Source organism: Pongo abelii, chromosome 4 (genome assembly GCF_028885655.2).
Source record: "Pongo abelii isolate AG06213 chromosome 4, NHGRI_mPonAbe1-v2.0_pri, whole genome shotgun sequence".
In the NCBI taxonomy this organism is placed as follows: Eukaryota; Metazoa; Chordata; class Mammalia; order Primates; family Hominidae; genus Pongo; species Pongo abelii.
In genome coordinates this window covers 172077654-172096273 of record NC_071989.2, presented here as the reverse complement: position 1 = coordinate 172096273, position 18620 = coordinate 172077654, and positions in this window count along the sequence as shown.

The window sequence follows — 18620 nt, the reverse complement described above, 5'->3', positions numbered from 1 at the left end:
GACTGAATGGATCACTTCTCTGGGCCACGGGGATTCCAAAGATACATGAAAAACTAGTTCAGGCCATGATGGGAAGGGGGGTTGGACATGCCTCAGTATGCTCTCCTCCCATTAGAATTCAGGCATAGCTGACCAGCATTAACGTTAAAACAGAGACCTTGAGACTAATAGTAACAATAAGATACCAAATTCCAACCTGACTCTAGGATAGCATCACATGACAGATAGCAGGCCCTGAAAGAAATCAAAGTATTTTACCCCAAAATATATTTCTTTGACATATTTTGAAACGGCCCTGCAAAGCTATTTCTTGTAGGGGAAATTTACATTCCTTAGATAATCCCCTTACCTTTCCAGGTCTTTTGCTGATCCTGAAGAGATTAGCTAAGGGTCTAGCACCTTTTAAAGATCTGACTAGGAAACATTAGCCTCTAGGGGTGGCCACCTATGAGACTTTATCTACATAATAAGAACCTTGGTCTCCACAATCTCTTATCTTAACCCAAACACTCCTCTCTATTGATTCTAGGTCTTTAGATAATAACCTATCTCTTTCAAACAATTGCCAATCTGAAAATCTTTGAGTCTACCTATGTTCTGTGAGACCCCACTGCAAGCTGTCCCTCCTTATGGGACAGAACCAATGTATACCTCACATGTATTAATGTCTTATGTCTTAAGTCTCTCTAAAATGTATAAATTCAAGCTGTGACCTAACCACCTTGGGCACATGTTCTCAGAACCTCCTGAGGCTGTGTCAGAGGTGTTTGAAACAGAGCAAGTCCATCTTGAATACGGGCTGGGTAAAATAAGGCTGAGACCTACAGGGTTGCATTCCCAGGAGGTTAAGGCATTCTTAGTTACAGGATGAGGTGGGAGGTCAGCACACGATACAGGTCATAAAGGCCTTGCTGATAAAACAGGCTGTAGTAAAGAAGCAGGCTAAAACCCACCAAAACTAAGATGGCAACAAGAGTGACCTCAAGGTCATCCTTACTGCTACACTTCCAGCAGCGCCATGACACTTTACAAATGCCATGGCAATGTCAAGAAGTTACCCTATATGGTCAAAAAAGGGGAAGAACCCTCAGTTCTGGGAATTGCCCACTTCTTTCCTGGAAAACTCATGAATAATCCACCCCTTGTTTAGCATGTAATCAAGAAATAACCATAAAAATGGGCAACCAGCTGCCCTCGGGCTGCACTGCCTATGGAGTAGCCATTCTTTTATTTCTTTACTTTCTTAGTAAACTTGCTTTCATTTTACTCTATGGACTCACCCTGAATTCTTTCTTGTGCGAGATCCAACAACCCTCTCTTGGAGTCTGGGTTGGGACCCCTTTTTGGTAGTAGCTGTGTCATGGGTTATGGTCTTCACATTTGGCTCAGAATAAATCTCTTCATATATTTTACAGAGTTTGACTTTTTCCTCAACAAAGCTCTAAAATTGTGAGAGCAGCAGGAGGCAGCCAAATGCATAGGCAAATAGGGGTAGGATTCCAGTGAAACCCCACCTCCAAGCCAAAGAGTTTAAAGCCTGAAAGCCAAGCTACAAGTTAATTCCTCAGACCAGACTGAGAACTCGTCTTCCTGTTTGGTGTGCTTTCCTCCAATTGGTCCTCACCTTTCACCTATTTTACATATACCTCCCCTTTCTTAAATGGTTTTCTACACTGTTGTGCTCACCTTTGGATGGTGTCTTTGCTTTGACCTTTTCTGCATACTCACAGACCAATCAGCATGCACTCCAGATTCTGAGTCTATAAAGGGCCCCAGACCCAGCCACACAGGGGAACCATGCCCCTGCACCCCTCCATTCCCTCTCTGCTGAAAGCCATTTTCATTACTCAGTAAAATTCTTCTCTTCCCTCTTCTCCCTTCAGTGTCCCATGTATCCTCATTCTTTTTGGGCATGGTACAAGAGCTCAGGAACTGCTGAGCATGGGTACAAGCTATAACACAGGTGAGCTGGGGCATGCCAGGGTGGCTGAGTGAGACCCAGATGGGGTATTGCTGTCTAGGGGGTCCTGGGCTTGCGACGTGACTGAGAAGAAGGATCCTGCATTAATTGGATGAGCCGTGATGTAGGGAAAAATTGAATTGTTTACATAGTTTAGGACTTTTCTCCTAAAGAATGGTCTTGATAAGGTATTTCAGGAAGTGAATAACCTTTCCTTTATATTAGTTCAGTAACGAATATCTTACTAATAACTTCTGGACTTCTTATTTTTAAAAAAGGCCTATGTATGATGTGGCTTTTTTCACATTAGGCATGAAGTTAGAGAGGAGAAACCTTTAAAAGACATTAATATCATGATTTTTCAATTTTTAAAAATTAAAATAATTAGCTTAACAATTTGTCATTATGAGGTATTCTTCTCTCATCAGAAAGATAGCAATTCAGCATCTTTCTTTTGAGTTTGAATTTTTTCTCTTGTTTCCATCGAGTGAAACATTTTAATCTTATTGATGGTTCTACTTACACTAAGACCCTGTGTGTGTGTGTGTGTGTGTGTGTGTGTATGTGTGTGAGACAGAGAGAGGGGGAGAGAGAGAGAGACAGAGTGCGAGAGAGGAGGTGGAAGAGAGGAAAGAACAAGAGCATTTATTTTGTACCTACACCAATATTTTCATTAGATACTTGGGGACAGGCATGGTCAAAGCTAATTCTTTTAGGGTAGTAAATTTGTTATGTTTGGGCAAGTGGAAAAGCCAAGGTCAATAAAGTTGAGATGCCTATAATAATTGTTCACCGTGAGGAAAATGCCTAAGAGATCCTAGTTCTTCTGAAATGATAAAGAACTTGTATGCATCCATACTTTGTACCAGATTCTTTTTATATGGTAGCTCTAATCTTCATAAAAATTTGGCATGCTATTATTCTTTTCAATTAACTGAAGAGAAAATTGAGGAATAGTGATGTTGGGTAACTTGACCTAGGTTACACAGCTGGCTGTGGTGGAGCTGGGATTTGAATGCAGACATTTCTGATTCCAGAGCCTTCACTTTGAATCTTTCTGCTTGCTCTTCAGGGTCAATATTCAGCAGATGACTTCTAGTTCCAACTTTTGTGAAGTTGCTCTGATATCTTAGGCAGTTCACTTAACATTTCTGTGCTTCATTTTCATAAGGCACAATGTCTATCAAATAGAAATTGCTCAAAAAGTATTTGCTTTTTTTTTTTTCTGAGACGGAGCCTTGCTCTGTCACTCAGGCTGAAGTGCAGTGGCATGATCTCGGCTCACTGCAACCTCCACCTCCCGGGTTCAAGTGATTCTCCTGCCTCAGCCTCCCTAGTAGCTGGGATTACAGGCACATACCACCATGCCCAGCTAATTTTTGTATTTTTAGTAAAGATGGGGTTTCACCATGTTGGCCAGGCTGGTCTGGAACTCCTGATCTCAGGTGATCCGCCCACCTTGGCCTCCCTAAGTGCTGAGCCACCACACCTGGCCTCAAAAAGTGTTTGTTTTGATAATCACCTACATAGGGGGTTAATGTGAGGGTTGTTGTGGTTGATATAAGTAGAGAGGATAGGGAGTAAGAGTTTGGGCCTGCTGGTGCACCAACACAACTTTGGGCTTATTTACTTTCTTTATGCTTTGGTTACTTAATGATAAAAAGAGGAGTCTTAAAACAACTGTCATTGGGTCATTATGAGGATTAGAATACGTTTTAAGAACACTTATCATGGTGCTAAGTGCATAGAAATTACACTACACATTTTAACTCCCCACCATTATAAAACAAACTTTAGATGGGCAAGGACTTTGAAAACTGAGTGTTGAAAAAAACAGAAGTTGGGACTTGGTTTAAATCCTTGCTTTGGTGAGGTGGTAATCTCATTTCAGTGTCTTTGGGACACAAAAAAATCACATTTCTCTGTGGCAACTTCTGACTCCAGTTTTGTAAGCAATCCAATGGGAAAAAAGATATGAATTCAAGAAACCATTAGAAGGCATGTAGAAACTTTCTGAGGTTTAAGACGTAAGTTTAATTTTCCAGTTTTCTTTACTGAGACACAGTTCTATAACCCTGAATATTTATGACTTTTCACTAAGACTTAGAAATCTGAGAGCATGATAGAGGAAAAAAGGTGGAGAAAATTAGCAAAAAGTTTACACTTATGATCAGGATTTGAAAGATTCAATCTGTGTCTGTCTGTATTTACATTTGCTTATAATCCATATCTACTAATTTTAATGTAGAAAAATGACTAATTTCCCTCCTACATGCCACAGTTTGTACAGCAATTGGTACTTTGTCACCTTTTAAAAAATACATTACTGTAAAATATGTAGCTGAAAAAAGCTTATCTTCCACTCTGTAATGCAATTATATAAATCGCTTTAGAATTCAACTTAGATTTGTGAGTTTCATTCTGTGAAATTACGGGAATCTCTTGGAAGTTTGTTTTTAGATGCTGTATTCCTTACCACTGCCCACTGGTAGATTTTAATGTTCAAGGTCCAATCAACATCCTTGAATAGAACTGAATTTTTCTTCCCTTTGTCAATATAAAAATTCTCTTCCAAAAACTGCAATGTATTTACTGGAATATTCAAAACCCACTGGTAATTTATAAATAAATCTACTGGGCAAGAATTAACCTTTTTCTTTATTAGAAGAACTTAAGTCAATTAAGTGAAACCATAGGAGAATTAGAGTGAAAGAGCTAGTCAGGCTTTGCTGCAACTATAAAGAAAATGACGTGAAAATGTACGTTCTGAAGAATTTAAAGAAAATGTAATATATTTTTAAATCTTGTCACTATAATATCAATATTGCACATTATAAGACTCTTCATTTCACCTGTGAGCAGTAGATAAATATTCAGGACTGAAATATTTAAAAGTGAAAGGTTGTGTAGTTTAAATTTTATAAGAAGAGATTATATTTCAGGTCTGCTTTCTTAGGACTCTGACAGTGGAATTTTTGAAAAATTCCTCTTCACTCTAAAGCTGAAGGTGGAGCCCTTGTGCTGTGTCCAAGAGACATTCTCAGCATTAACTCTTCCAAACTTGCTTATACAGTTTGTTTTAGTTCTGCAGTTCTCAAAAGGACATGGTCTAGAAAAAAAAAATGGTGGCTGTTTTTTAACTCTTGGATTATCACCTTGGATATCTTGTGGATAGATGGGATTTCACAGGAAATCAACCAAAAACCCTGTTGAGGTTTGGAGTTGGAGGTTTTTGCAGTGACTCGTGATTTTGGCTACTTCGGGGGGATGCGAGGAAACTGTCATTGTCCATGTCTGTGTGGGATGTTTCTCTGGAAATGTCTCTGCATGGCCTCAGCTTCACCATTTGTAAAATGAGTAGGTTCTCTTAGCTATCCAGATAAGCTTGCTCTTTGAAAGAATGGAACTGTCCATGCTCCAGGTAGAGGGCAAGGGAAGAAAAGAGGTAAAAAAACATTAACACACATGAAGTCCCTACTCTGTGTGCCCAGAACTTCACAATTGCTATCTCATTTTCTTTCCAACAAAAACCCTGTGAAATAGATATTACTAGTACTCTTTTATAGATAAAGATGCCCGAGGTCAGTGACATTAATTTCTGCAAAGACACATATTGGAGCGATAGGGCTGGGTTCTGGACCCAGCTTAGTCTAACTCCATTTTGGGGAGTATTGCTACTGTAATCAAAGCTTTGTGTACACTTGCAACATAAAATATGGAAAATAGTCTTTTTTTTTTCCCCGAAGTGAAAGCAGAGTCTTAAGTAAAAATAAATAGCATGAATTTAAACAACGTTGAAATATTAATTTTGACCTATGAGCACAGTGAAAATATTTAACAGATTGTTTTGACAAAGGCGCTGCAGAAGAGGTACTGTCATGCTGAGTATGCATGGGATCTATACATTTCACACATTTGAGAGATATTTAAGCATTATGTATATCATTAGTTGCAAAAATCTTCACCTAGATTGTTTTTTATCTAGTTTTTCTTTTAGGTAATGTTTCATAAACACATCTTTCCCAGTTTGAAATTTTGAAAGGATTTGCAAAAGGCTTTTTCAACACTTTTATATTTCAGGAAATCTTTAATCTTTTTGGAATTTATCTAGGTGTAAGACAGAAGCAATTTTCCAAATGGCTATCCAGTTGTGCCAGCCCTCCTTATTGCATCAGTCACCTTTTCCTTGCTGCTTTGAGGTGCCCATAATATAAATTTCTGTGTGCTTTTGGGTTCATTCTTGCACTTTCTATTATAGTCCATTGATTATCTTTTCATGTGCTGTTGCCACACTGCTTTAGTTATTTTGGCTTTATAATGTTTAATTCCTCTTTGGGCTCGTCCCTATTATACTCTGAATTTTTTTTTTTCCTAGCTACTCTCATGTGTTTATTATGTCATTTAAATCTCATAGTTAAGATTTCCCTACATTTATAGATTAAGGAGAAATAACATTTCTATTAATGTTGAGTCTTCCTATCTAAGAATAGGTTATACTTTTATTTATTTATCATTTTAGATCCCTCAAGAGTATTTCAATCTGTTTGTTATTTAGATCTTGTTAATTATTTACTTACAATATTTATTCTTGGAGATTTGTTTTTTATTGCTAGTGATTTTTTGGTGCTTTATTCCATTATTCATTAGAAGTAGTTATTGTTTTTAGATATTAAAGTCATCAATTTTTGTATATTAATTTTATATCCAGCCTACTTAGTTGTATTTGCTTTTATTGGTAACAAGTTTTTCACTTGGAATCTTGAATTTTTCTTACATACAATCATATCATCTTCAAATACTAAACAACTTTGCATCTTTATTTGTGCTAATTGGAACCTCTGGAACAATGTCAAATAATTGAAATGAGGGAGGATAGCCGTCTGTTTTTGTTTTATAGAAATTGTTTTCTAATGTTAAACCATGTCTGCACTTCTGTTTCTACTCCAGTTGGTTATTATGTTAAATTATTTTAATATATTGCTGGATTCATTTTGCTAATGATTTTTTAAATCCTCACAAATGAAACTGATTTATAATTTCCTTTTTATTATACTCTTATTGGGTTTCATATAAAAATTAGTATTGCTTCATAAAATGAACTGTGAAGTTTTTCATCTTTTTCTATGGTCTGAAACAGTTTATAACAAAGGAATTATCTGTTCCTTGAAGGTTTGGGAAAATGTGTCTCTAAAGCATGAGTGTTTCATAATTATCTTTTTAATTCTTTGTATGGTAAGTAGTTTGTTAAAGTTTCTTGCTGATTACAGATTCAATATTCATAAAACATGTTCCAAGAGAAGTTTTTATTTTATTTAGAGTTTTTGATTTATTGGCATGAGGCTGTACAGAATGTTTTCTGATAATTTTTTTGATAATATAAATAAAATATCATTTTTTCGCTCCAATGAATTAATTGGCTAGGCAATGATTATCAGTGGCTGCTACATCACAAAAACAGAAATGGTCAGATCTTGATGGAGGTTCACAATGTCATCTATGAAGTTGTCTTATCAAATAATGGAATTTGAGTCTTATGAAGCATCTAGATTTAACTGCCAATATTCAGCAAATTAAGAATATATAAGAATATATTAAACAGCACTGCAGGATATAATCAACAAAATCCAGACTGTAAGCAAACCACAGGATAAAAGACGCCATTTCTTCAACAACAACAACAACAACAACAGCAACAACCACATATATAGGGGAAAAGCAAGAGCTAAAGAGAGAAGGGAAACCTATACATTAGAAGAGACCTAGAAGAATATCAACCAATTGTAATGTATGGATCTTATTTGGATTCTGGTTTAAACAAACAAACCAAGAAAATTATAAGAACTAAAAAATACGAAAACTTAAAATTGAACACTGAATCTGTGATGATGATATAGTGCTGTCTTTAAAAAGAGATACTACTTTTTAGTGATACACACTGAATATTTACAGCTGAAATGGTTTGATATCTGACATATGCTTCAAAATAATATAGGCTGCAAGGAGTGGATTGTGGATAGCAATGAAACAAAATAAGCCATAGTATTTACTGAAGCTGGTTAATGGGTACATTAAGTTTTATTGTTCTATTCTTTCTATCTTTGTACATATTTGACATTTTTCAAAAATGAAAACCAGAAATACTTTGAATTTCCAGTTATGTTTTCTTTTTAATGATTAATATTGGTTATTTGATGTTTTCTTTTTTCACTTTTTGATAATGCTTTCCAGAAGTAAATAAGCCTGTTTTATTAATTTTTACAGAGCAGGCTTCCATTTTATTAGTCTACATTTTCAAAATTTGATTAGTTTTCTATTATTTTCTGATTTTAAAAAAAGCATCCCATGCATCCCATTCTCCTTTCTTCAGCTTCTTTTTATTTATTTATTTATTTATTTATTTATTTATTTTTTTGAGAGGGAGTCTCATTGTTGCCCAGGCTGGAGTGCAGTGGTGTGATCTTGACTCACTGCAAACTCCACCTCTCAGGTTCAAGCCATTCTCCTGCCTCAGCCTCCCGAGTAGCTGGGACTACAGGCGCCTGCCACCATGCCCGGCTCATGTTTGTATTTTTAGTAGGGACAGGGTTTCATCATATTGGCCAGGCTGGTCTCGATCTCCTGACCTCATGATTTGCCCACCTCGGCCTCCCAAAATGCTGGGATTATAGGCATGAGCCACTGCGCCCGGCCTCTTCAGCTTCTTTTTAGCTGTATCCCTAGATGCTGTCTGAGACAGGAGTGAGGTTTGAATTTTTTCCCTGAGCATTTCAGTCTGTAGTACTGTATCCGATCACTCTCTTTCTTCTACGAGACTGAGGATTAATTTCACGATGCCACACATCTGTATTTACTTTAGTAATCTCTAGAAGGCAAAATCTTCCTGGACTTTCATTATAACCCCTATTTTTGTCATCGGTACAGCAATCTGTACATCGCCAACCCCTCATTGTTAGAATCCCAAAGCTTCCTGTATCCTCTGGGACCTGCGCTGTTGATCAGTAAAGTGTCCTGTGTCTCCTCTCCTCTTTGCATCATGTTCTTTTTTTATTGTGATCAAAATCTGTGTATTCTTTGGGTTCAATCCTCTTTAAAAAAAGCTGTATTTTCCTCTTCCCTCCTGCTCCATGTACCTCAAGTAGATGCTAGGATTTATATACTCATTTTCTATTACCTCTTCTAGACCAGAACCCTGTCTTATAAAAACCCCTGCTCCTTCTGGAAATGCATAATCTCTTTTTCCCCATAATGTCCCTACCCTGTTGCATTGTCTTTCTTATGATTTCAATGTCTATCATCATGCTTGGCAAATCCAGTTGCTATCCTTCAACATCTGGTCTGTTAATTCCTTGAACTTTTAATGATCTTTTTCTTTTATTTACCAGCATAGTTTTTGATGGTTAGCATAGTTTAATTCTAAAATTTCCTTAATTTCTGTTTTTATATTTTATTATGAATACACTATGATTTTGAAAATATTTGCGAATAAACGCATATATTCCCATCACCTAAATTCTACCATTAACATTTTATTCTACTTGCTTACCATGTAGCTATTCGCCTACCCATTGCTCACTCTATGCATTAAGCCATCATATTCTTTTTTGGATAAATGTCAAAGTAAATTGCAGATTTCAGTACATTTCTCTCTATGTATTTCATAATGCATATCATTAACTACAGTTCAATATTCATTTACATGTTTATTTATTTTTTGAGATGGAATCTCTCTCTGTGGCCCAGGCCAGGGTGCAGTGGCATGATTTCGACTCACTGCAACCTCTGCCCACTGGGTTCAAGCAATTCTTTTGCCTCAGCCTCCCTAGTAGCTGGGATTACAGGTGTATGCTACCATGTCCAGCTAATTTTTTTACTTTTAGTAGAAATGGAGTTTTGCCATGTAGGCCAGGCTGGTCTTGAACTCCTGACCTCAAGTGATCCACCCATCTCTGCCTCCCAAAGTGCTGGGATTATAGGCATGAGCCACCATGCCCAGCCACGATTTAAAAATTATATACAATGAAATGCCCAACTCTTAAGTGTGTCTTCACTGAATTTTGACAAATGCGTATTGCTGTGTAATCCAAATCCAAATCAAGATATGGAATATTATCATGATCCCCTAACGTTTCCTCATGCCCTGTCCCACTCAATCCTTTACACTTTCAGAGGCAAGCATTGTTCTGATTTTTTAGCTCTATAGCTTTGCATTTGCTAGAATTTCATATGAATGAAATCAACTAGGTGTTTCTTTCTTGAACTGATTTTTTTGCTATATTTTAAAATTAATTTTTATTTAAATAAACTTTTTATTTCAAAATACTTTTAGATTTACAGAAATATTGCAAAGATAATACAGAGAGTTCTCATATACACCTCACCTAGTTTTTCCTATTGTTAACATTTTACATTACTGTGGTACATTTGTTACAACTAAGGAACCAACATCAGTACATTACTGTTAACAAATTTCTATACTTTATTTGAATTTTGATAGTTTTTTAAAATAATGTCCTTTGTCTGTTCCAGGATCCCATCCAAGATACTACTTTATATGTCTCTTTGGCTCTGTCTGGTTTGTGAGCATTTCTCAGTCTCTTAATTTTTAATAACTTTAATAGCTTTGAGATCATTTTTTGTTGTTGTTGTTTGTAGCATATTCCTTATTTTGAGTTTGAAGTATTTTTTTCCATGATTAACATTAAGGAAGGAAAGAAGATCACAGAGATGAAGTGCCATTCTTGTTATATCATATTAAGATCTGGCTGAGGTAGTGCTTGTCAGAGTCTCCAGTGTAAATTTACCTTTTCTTCCTTTCCACTCTTATTCTTTATAAGTAATTCACTAAGTGCAGCCTACACTTAAATGGTGGAGAGTTAAGCTCCTTGATGGGGCAGGGTCTACATAAGTTATTTGAAATTCTGTGTGAGAGATCTAGTTCTTTTATGGAAAATTTATTTTTCCTTTACCAAATATTAAAAAATTATTAATTTCTATTCTATTATATTATAAGGTAATGGCAAAATGGTCTCTACTTCTTGCAAATTATGGCTTCAGTAGGTGTTCAAAAATACGATTAATTTTTGTAAATGTTTTAAGGACATTCAAAAAGATTATACATGCTCTATTTCTTAGATATAAGATACTTATTGTTACTCAAGTATTTTATGACCTTTTGCAATATTTGATTACTTGATATGTCATTTTAAATTAAGTATGTAAAGTTTCAACATTATTATAATGTTTATGAGTTCTTACATTTTTAGTGGTTATTCATTTATATATGTTTACTTTGTGTTATTAGGAGCATAAATTTTCTTTTTCCTGTTTGTTTGCTTTTGGGTGTAATGCAATTTCTGCTAAAATGAAACAGCTTGCTGTAGTTCATTTAATACCTTCTGCCTTGAATTCTATATCTAATATTTGTTTTACCATACTTGCTTTCATTTTGTTTGCACTTTCAGGTATACCTTTGTTCATACCTTGTAGTCAACCTTTTTTTTCCTTTTATATAGCATATAGCTATATAAAACTTAATTATATATATATTTTCTTATTAGAAGAATATAATTTGGTTACATATATAGTGATTGCTGACACAAATAGGGTTATTATTTCCTTCGTATTTAATGTTTCTGTTTACCTGTATTTCCTTTGTCTTGTATTTTACTAGGTAAATTTTTTCTTTATTTTCTTGTTATTTTATTGTTTTAGATCACATTAATTTTAGTAATTCCTCTTAAATTTTAATGAATACATTTTAACCTAGTTTTCTAAAAAAATTAAAAGTGATTAATACTTATATCTTTCCAAAAACAAGATATAAGTATTCTGCTACTTTTCTTCTCTTGGCATTCTGCATTTTTTTCTTTCTTTTTTTTTCAATCATGCTTTCAATTTCCAGTACAATATTGATTACCTTTTAAGATAGTACTTTCTTGTTTTACTTATAAAATATCTGAAGTGTCAGTCTGTTTTTTTAAAAAAAATTATCTTATGTTGCTTATATAATGTCTATTTCCTCTGAAGTCAGTTTTAATGTTTATTTTTATCTTTCTCTTTCATGCTCTTGTTGTTGTCAGATGTTTGGAGTTTGATTGTTTTTTTTCAAATTTATACATAAAAGACAAAGTTGATTAAAAGACTAGATGGCTTGCGAGTCCTCCACAGTTTTGTTTAGTTGTTTAAGAAATAGGACTGTCACAGGATCGGGAGGACTAAATACCAGCTGACTCTTTGTAAATAATGTGTACAGGGGATAGGTTGTCTTCTTAGTTTGCATGGAGGGTGGGTACCAATCTCACACTCTCTACTTCTGTCAAATTAAGGATGGCTTTGCTCTGAGTATAGAATAATTTATTGTGGTAATAATATAACAATTGCAAGAGCAAACACTTGTTGAGGGTTTTATATAAATTAACTAATACTCTCATAATTCTGTGAGGTAGAGACTATTATATTATTTGATATAACAGATAAGAAAACATGTACCAAGGGCTTTAATTCACTTGTTCTACCTTATGCATTTAATGTGTTAAGGCTGTATAGCTATAAATATGAACAACACTAGTCATTCAGGCTCCAGAGACCATCCTCTTAACCACTGTAATTCTTGCTGCTTTTTACTTGAAGAGGAAATAAAAATTCATTTCAGTTTTGCACAGAGCTGCCTTTTCCTCTCTGTATGTCTGCACTTATCTAAGCTCATTTCTGCTTCATTTCTAGGCCCTACGCTTATGACAGGAAAATTCCTTTTTCAATTCCTCTCCTGTATGTCCTTCTCTACTCTTGCTACTATCATCAGACCTCCCACTTTGTTTAGAGTAGTGGCACATAATCAAATTTTCTGCTATAATAGAAATGTTCTGTGGCTGTTCTGTCCAATACTGAAGCCACTAGCCACTCATGTGTTACCATATTGGACAGCATAGGTTTAGAGAACCGTTTTTCACTGTGCTCTATCTGGGATGCATGTTGCAATCAGCCTGTCTGTACACACGGATGTTGGCTGGAAACTGGCCCACTCATTAATTACCCTGAGGGCTGTTCCATGTCCTGCTGCTCCTTCCAGTTCTTGTTGACTCTAAACTTGGAGTTTTGTTGTATCACCACTGGGAAAAGTGGCTCTGTAGTGCCCCTCTCTTTTGTTTCTCTTTGTCTCTCTTACTTGGACACTTCTGTCAATCTTATTCTATTTGCTCTCTGCTTTTCAGAAATTTCTTCGAAGTTTGGCTCACTGATGAAATGATTTTCTATTTTCCAGAGTTTGTCAGTGTTTAAAAAAATATGTGTTTTTTGGTATTTCCCTAAGATTTTAGGAAGGAAATAAAGGCATGTACATGTGATTATTTTATGATCTTGAGTCAGAGAGTTAATGTGCTTTCAACGATTTTACATGATATGTAATGTAATGGATGAACAACCATAACAAAAGTACTTTCTCTTTTCTGGAGCCATTAAGAAAATATTGTTCTTATTTAATATTTCAGAATAGAAGAAATGGTCTTTGTACCATGGGTAACTGTAAGCTATTTGGACCTCTTTTAGATGAATATAAGCAAGGACATTTTATTTTATATAATCTTTGCTCCTTTGTAAATAATAGATAGTCCTTTTTTCCTCTCTCCCTTTCTCCTTCACCTCTTCCTGTTTCCTTTCTCTGGCTGGTGCAGATAAGAAGTTCAAGTATATTGGTGAGCAAACTTTCTCTTCTCAGTTTTTTTTTTGGTTTATATAAACATTGTAGTATTTGTGGAGACTTATTGCCATTTCATTTTATTTTACTTTTTGGCTTATTTACAATGAGGCTACTGGTCACTAAAATAAAGGATGTATTTCTGGAGGGACACCAATAATATTTCTGAATTGCAATAGGAAGTTAAGAGGCTGCACAGCAGATGATATCATAATGCCTCCTACTCATACAACATTCTGATATGGGGTTATGTGATGTTCATGATGTTTCAAACATTTATTCAGTTTGCAGAGTGTCATGATCATACTGTTCTTGGAGTGGGTGCAAGAGAGTAATTTTACTTTTGAATCATAGTGTAACAAAGAAGGCTTTTAAAGACAAGGCACGAGAATAGTAGGTGCTATTTTGGCTCTGAACAAAAATATTCCAGTGAAGTCTATCTGCTTCCATCATGAAGGCACCTGGTGAGAAACACCTGCTGCTCCCTTCTTCTATCATTAAGGAACTTGATGTCAGGAAATAAAACTCTTCCACTGACATGTTCCGAAAAGAGAGGTTGCAAAATGTTATATGTTGAGAAGGCTTTGATTTTGAGATGATAGCTTAGATCAACTGTGCTTTTCCTCCTCAGGATAAGTGTGTCAATATTTTTAATGATGTTGGTCATGGATATGATTTTATAGGATCTCCTTTCAGCAACAGACGTTATTAATATTTTGGTCAATATTCTCTCAAAATATTTTCCATGCTGTATGAAAGTATATATATACTTTTATAATACTATAACCACACCAAACATACTAATTTAGGACATGTAAATTCATGTACACTTCTTCATGTTGTTAAATATTCTCCTGCAACATCATTTTACTTTATTTTATTTATTTTTTTATTTTTTTTGAGATGATGTCTCGCTCTGTCACCCAGGCTGGATTGCAGTGGCACTACTTTGGGTCACTGCAACCTCCACCTCCCGGGTTCAAGTGATTCTCCTGCCTCAGTGCGTGCCACCATCTCCAGCTAATTTTTGGTATTTTTAGTAGAGACGGAGTTTCACCATGTTGGCCAGGATAGTCTCGATCTCTTGCCCTCGTGATCCGCCCTCCTAGGCTTCACAAAGTGCTGGGATTATAGGCATGAACCACCGTGCCTGGCCAACATCATTTTAAATGGCTACAGTGTTCTAACGAATAAATGTACCGTAATTTAACGTCTCATTATTAATCACAAATAGTGCTGTGAAGAACACATTTGGATAGTTATTTTTGACAATATCATTGATTATTTCCTTAGAGTGAGGTTTCTCAACCTGGCACTATTGGCGTTTGGGGAAGGATAATTATTTGTTGTAGAGGACCGTCCTGTGCACTGTAGAGCGTTTAGCAACATCCCTGGCCTCTACCCGCTAGATGCCAGAAGCATCCCTACCCTGGCGGTGACAGCCAAAACTGTCTCAAGACATTGCCAAATGTCCTTGGAAGCCAAAATCTTCCCCCATTGAGAACCACTGCCACAGAGTAAATTATTTAAAAAAGAGTTTCTCACACAAATCATATGCACAGATTTAATTTAAAAAAATCTATGTGGGTTTTATTTTCACTTTAAATAAAGTAATAGAAAGTTATAAAGAGACAACTTTAAATTTGTGGAAAATGTTTTTCCTAAACCAAGGGTGTCCAGTCTTTTGCTTCCCTGGGCCACATTGGAAGAAGAATTGTCTTTGGCCACACATAAAATACACTAACATTACAATCGCAAACAATCTTATAATGTTTTAAGAAAGTTTACCAATTTGTATTGGGTTGCATTCAAAGCTGTCCTGGGCCACATTCAGCCCACATGCTGCGGGTTGGACAAGCTTGCAAACCTTTCCTACCAAAGTTCTTAAGGTGTAGTGTACCTGGTGATAAATACAGGTGGGGTCCTGTTTTATTGTTAGCTACAGAAAAATCTTTCTGTGTAGCTATATCTGTGAGCTTTAAGTGATAAAGCTCACAGATATGGAACGAGAGAAGACCCAGCTCTCAAACTGCTTCTTATGTTTTTGACTACGTAATATTTCATGATTTCAGATTCTGTAACCACATTACACATTTTTTTACACCTAGTGTTTTCCTTTTCTAAGCAGCACATAGACTGATTGTTTGGATTTGGAATCGGTCAAAGTAAGATTCCGATATGATGTCTTACCAGTTTCTAACTGGTTAATCTTGGGCTGCTTTAATCCTCAGTTTCTGTAACTGTAAGATGGGAATAAGGTTTACTATCCAGAGTGGTTGGAAAAATTAAAAGTCAAATGTTTTAAGGCTCTTGACAATGCTTGGCACCTACAGAGCACTCATAATAGTATCTACCCCCTCCAAATTGAAAGAATAATAATAAATTTCCTCAAATTAATTTTGTGTCACTACGCTCTCTAAGGAGGCATTTTAGTGGTAAAAGTTGTCTCAAAAGATTTTGCTGGTTGAGTGGTTGAGTAGATGAAGTTTTAATATTTTAGGGGTGTAACTTTTATAATTGTGTAAGAGAGAGCATGATAGTTACTTCTTAATGAGTTATTTGGAACAGAAACCCATTGGATGTGGGAAAAAATACTAGAAATTTGATTTTCTGTATATTTTAAATGTCATCTGTTTTAATTTTAGTTTTTATATTTGATAATATTAGTAAAATGGTGTGATGTATGTGACTTTGTGACTGCTTGCTCAAAATTTCTTTATTGCTGGTGTGTGAGAGCAACATCTGTTCTGGAGACCACTGACTGAAGGTAGGTTTTTTTTTTTTTTTTTTTTTTTTTTTTTTACTGTTTCTGTGATTTGAGAGAGAGACAAGGAGTTGGAAATCTCACTGACTGTCAGAATCCCCACAATTCACTGTGTGTTGTTTCAACATTATTATGCTTACAGTTTCATTATTCTTGCAGTTTTCAATCACAGCAGAGGTATATTTTAAATGTTCCCACCCCAGTTTTTCTCTCAAGATTGATTGAAGTGGGGAGCAGGATGCAGCATTTGCCTAAGTCACAGATAGCACCTGGGAAGATTTTATTTCTCTCTGTTTTAGAAATGTAAAATAAAACACGAGATTCTTTCTCTTTTGAAAAATATAAGCTAGCTATCAAGTGACAACAATGGCCAAATTAACTCTTGTCCTAGTCCCTCTCTCCTATCTTCCTGTGAAATAAGAATACCTTGAAGAAATGGAGACATTCCCTGATGGAAGGCATACTAGGATATCAGGTTTTAGAAGCTGGTGGAAGGGAGTGGGTTGTGTATGTGTGGGTGTGTTTGTGCACACTCAGTCATGTTTTAATAGGGGACTCAATATTCACTGGTGTCTGACAGGCTCTTTATACTGAACACTTACCATCCAATTTCACCTTCACACAGGCAAGATAAGAGAGAAGAGAATCTCTTGCCCCTCTCATGTAAACATTTCTGTCAAATAAAGAAAGAATAGGTGGGAAGTTAAGGTCCTACTGTATCCACATTGACTTCACCCCTGCCCCTGCTACCTTAGTGTTCCCCTCCACAGACTTATTGGTATTTTATACTTCCAGAAATTTCTATGTACACAAGGAAAAAAATATGTATATGCTGTTTTCATAAATGAGAATCATAGCATGGAAATGGAAATCATGTGCTAGCTATTGTTATTCAAACTACTTTTCTTCACTTTGCAATATCATTGGGATAATTTCCATATCAGTATATATAGATTTACCTCATCCTTTCTAGATCCTCACGACATTCCACTGCATGGATTTACTATAATTAATTTAGCTACTTCCTTATTCAACACTGTAATATCATCTGTATGCATCTCTGAACACTTACCTAGGGTTAAATTTATAAAAATGGGAATTACTGTTTCAAAATGTATGCATGTTTAAAATTTAGATTCAACAACAAGAGTGCATCAATATATCCTCCCATAGGTGAGAAATTTTTTCCCAAATTCTCATATGGTTTAAATTTTGGGGTAAAAATAGCATTTAATTTTTGCCTTAATTTATTATTCTTGAATAATCAGTGAGATTGAGCATCTCTTCATAAGCCTATTTGCATGTGTATCTCCTGGAAATAAGTGGTTTTATAATCATTATCAAGAAGTCCCTTCCATTGTACTGGTTGCATTCTCTGTTTTTGTACTTAGGGTCACCAAGGAAGCCAGAGTGGAGGCTGCAGGGAATATGGATTTAAATGAATTTTGGCTGTACCATCAAGCAGTCTGATCACTGAGGAAATATCAAAAGCTTCACCCTAGTGACTCATCACCCAAATTCAACAGAGGTAATAGAATAACTTACATTGCTCAACCTTTTGGCTATTTAGTTGGCTGTGTGAGATCAATGGTGCCCACTTTCTCTGCTGGATTTTGCTTTGGGAAAGAGATTTATTGGTTAGATCTCACATTACACCGCCATCAGTGTCTTTGGGACCTGATTTCCAATACTCAGAAGCATAGAACAAAATTATTTAACATCTTGGCCTCAGGTAACAATATCTACTTCATTGAGTTGGATCAGGCTTCAAATTCTGTGGGGATATACTATTGTCCACTGCATGAGCTCTCCTTCATCTTGTTTCATTATTTTCTGAGACTTTGCTTTGTATTGGATAGTGAAAAGCTTGTGGCTAGAGATAAACCAAAGTGGCAATTTTAGGAGACATGTGAAATAAAAATGTGACTGGTCATGCATATGGATTATTAGATGTATAATGTATAATATAGCTTTCTATATGTAGTGTTACCTAGATTGGGCTCATGTGCTATTATTATGCTTTTAAAATGTACTGCTTTTTTCATGAAGTTCAGATGGTCTGACTAGTTTATATTCTCTAAACATTTCTTGTTTTACTCTTTCATCAGTTTCTACTCTTAAAAATTCACTGCATGGTCTCTACAGACAAGAAGCAAAGGTTCTGCACTGCTACAGCTTTCTGTTAAAAGACAGAGCGTCCACAT